This window comes from Pan troglodytes, chromosome 22, assembly GCF_028858775.2.
Source record: "Pan troglodytes isolate AG18354 chromosome 22, NHGRI_mPanTro3-v2.0_pri, whole genome shotgun sequence".
Classification (NCBI taxonomy): domain Eukaryota; kingdom Metazoa; phylum Chordata; class Mammalia; order Primates; family Hominidae; genus Pan; species Pan troglodytes.
In genome coordinates this window covers 32,548,228-32,551,377 of record NC_072420.2, presented here as the reverse complement: position 1 = coordinate 32,551,377, position 3,150 = coordinate 32,548,228, and the positions used below count along the sequence as shown (strand labels likewise).

Sequence of the window (3,150 nt, the reverse complement as noted above, 5' to 3'; positions counted from 1 at the left end):
GCAATGAGCCCAGATCGTGCCACTGCACTCCAGCCTGGCAACAGAGCAAGACTCCATCAAAAAAAAAAAAAAAAAAAAAAAAAAAATTCCAGTGAAAGGTAAATAAATAAATAAATAAACCTCTAAAAAATTCTAAAGAAATTTTGCTTCTCTCTTTCGCGGAGCTCCATGTGAGTATATATGTGGGTTGGGGAGGGGTAGTTGACAGCTCCAGTCTAGGTCACAGAGTTGTATTTTTTTAACTTTAAATGTATTTTATTTTTAGACAACCTATATATGCTATGGTTTTTTTTTTTCCTCAAAAACAATGCCTCTACTCCAGATAAATCATGGTCAAAATAAAGTGCTCAAGGTGACATCAGTCCCATTTGTCTTCAATGGTGTTGTGTGGATGACAAGTGGCAGCCAGATATAATGACAGTTGATAGATCAAAGCAATTGCCAAATCTGTTAACATTTTTCCATTTCTAAATCATCCTTAAAGAAAATCATATATGGGGTCACGTCATCTTCCTGGTAGTCCAGTAGAGCCAGCATGCCATCTGGATTCATGTCCTCACAAATAATGAACTGGTGGTTTTTGAAATTAGCAAGGATGTGCTTGATTTGTTCTGCAGTCTGTCATAAAAGATTTTACTTTTTACGGTCTCTGTTCTTCACGTTTGCCTTTGACTCTTCTCACGTAATTTTTGATGTATTTCCTGTAGGCTTCTTTTGCGGAGCTGGTTTCTGGCAAGTGATGTTTCATGATGATAACAACAGCATCAAATACTGTACTTTCTGTACCTTTACCCTAGGGGTCTTCAGTGGAGGCATTCTCACTAATGGGCAAGTCTTTGATGTTACCCTCTGTCCTACTGACCTTTTTCCCCTCCATCTCAAGGCACAGCCTGTCCCTGATCTCCAGGATCTTTGTAAAAGTCAGAGGATACCTCTTTGTAGCTGATGAGATCTCGGTAGGTAATCATGAAGGCAGCTGGAGGGAGTCGACGGTGGTGCTAGCTTAGCAGGAGCCTGGAGCTCGGAGCAAGCTCTGTGCAGCTGGAGCAGTGCTCAGGCGGAAGTAGAGAGCAGGTGGCAAAGCCAGAGTTGTATCTCTTAATGCCAGTGCCAGGGATATTGACTTCCAGGTCCTTTCTGTTGAACTGAAGGCATGGGAGATGGAGGAGAGAGTCACGGTTCCCTTCTGCAAGTTCCACCAGCAACTATAAAAACAACTCTGAGCACAGCATTGGCTGATGGACCACTTCCCCCAGCTAGTACCACCCTAGTGGGTATGAGCACTGGCATGGCCTGGAAGGCATTGAAATCTTTCCCTCTGGTGACATCATCAAGGGAGTACAAATAGGGTCCTGAAAGTTAAATTATCTCTGATGGTAATTTCTAGAAATTGCAAGTCTGACACAGGGTGCAAGCAAGCTAGATTAGCTGTCATTAAGTCACCTTCCTTCATGTTTTAACACAGACTCGAGGAGTCTTAGCACATGAAGGAATCTTAGAGATAACAAACAAAACAGCTAACATTGAGAGGTGCTTATATTCTAGGCACTGTTCTAAGGGCTTTGCATAAAATGATCACCAAACATCCTCATTTTGCTAATAAGAACCTGTAGCACACAGTGGTTAAACTAAGTTATCCAAGATCACTCAGCTGGTAGGTGGCTGATCCAAGATCAAAATTAGAGTCCTTGCTTTCTCCACTGTGCCATACTGCCTAGAAATAATCTAGGCAACATTAAACTCAAATGTCAAATGAGGCAACTAAGACTGGAGAGAACAGAATTGTCCAATGTCACACAACTAGTTACTGAGAAAGCTAAAATTAGACCATCTTCTGATTCCCACGCCATGGCGTTTTCCATGATACAATGGAGAAAGGAGAAAATTCCACTATTTGACAGTTGCCTATTCTACCCACTATGACATGGAAGCAAAAATGATGAATGAGCGAGAAACAGAAGAGAACATCTAACTGAGCTCTGTATTTTATCTAAGTCTAGGACTTGATATAATTCCCCTTTTCTTTCTTTGGGGTTGCTTGAGCAAAGCTGACATAAATAGCTCTCTATGTTCTTCTAATACTGGAGGGCACCACACAGAGCAATAAGCGTATGCACCATCAGAAACAGTATGCAAATTTGAATGTGAAGAAAACTCATTTGATTCTCCATCTGTCTCCCTGCTTAATTACTTAGCCATAAATTAGCACTTTTTACTAACTACATTCAGCAAATATGATCAATTCGCTGACTTTAATGTCAAATAAGGAATACTTTTGACTTTCAAGTATTTAGCCTTTTAATTTACATTCACATTTTGAAATACAAATTAACTGTTGAAATCTACCCAAATACAATGTTGGAGGACTTTTTTTTCTGTCTTCTCATTAATGACATTTCTTTGATTGAATCATTGATGGGATGCTTTTTTTGAAACTTGGTTTTTCCCCCTAAAGGGCAAGAAAAGAAAGCACTTTCAACATTTAAAGGAAATAATTAGGAAACATATCATGAATAGTGTGAACTCGGGGCCTTAAAGACACAGCGCCTGTAAGCCTGCTCACATTTGCTTACAGCCTAAGGCCACATCCTGCCATCTCTACTTCACCAGGCACCAAGCCACCATCCAGGCCCAAATGGAAAAATAGACAGGACAAGACAATTTCTGGTTATTCTATATTCTTAGAATAGCAGGGATGAGAACAGGCCCTCAGAGGTAGAAACTGCTTAAGAAAATAGATAATAAAATAACCATATAACTGTATATACCTAAGCAGTACACTGATGTCTTGCTGCTCCTTATTCCTTGCCGAAAAAATTCCAATTTTATTTAGGAAGGTGATGTGCTCAGCTTCAGGCAATGGATCAGGATTGGTTAAAGCCAATCATGACAATCCTATTCCCTAAGGTTCCAGTTCCTTTTCACCTACAGAGAGCCATGGGATACAATTCTAATTAACAAAAGATAATGGAAAGTCTTCTAGGGCTTCCTGGAAAGCTTCTGTCTTCTCGATATAAGCTCTGGGGTGCTTCTCCCACCCTTTCCTGTTATGAATGTAGATGTGATATTTGGTGTGGTGAAGCCATCTTGAGATCGTGAGAGAAAGACAAAAAGTACTGCAAGGATGCCAGCCCTGAGATCTTTGAGTGC

The 3,150-nt window shown here is 40.4% G+C and overlaps 1 pseudogene; it reads right to left on the bottom strand.

Moving 5' to 3' along the window:
* Positions 1 to 274: 274 nt before the first annotated feature.
* LOC104001045 (translationally-controlled tumor protein-like) lies at positions 275 to 1,198 on the bottom strand (annotated as a pseudogene).
* Between the last annotated feature and the right edge of the window lie 1,952 nt (positions 1,199 to 3,150).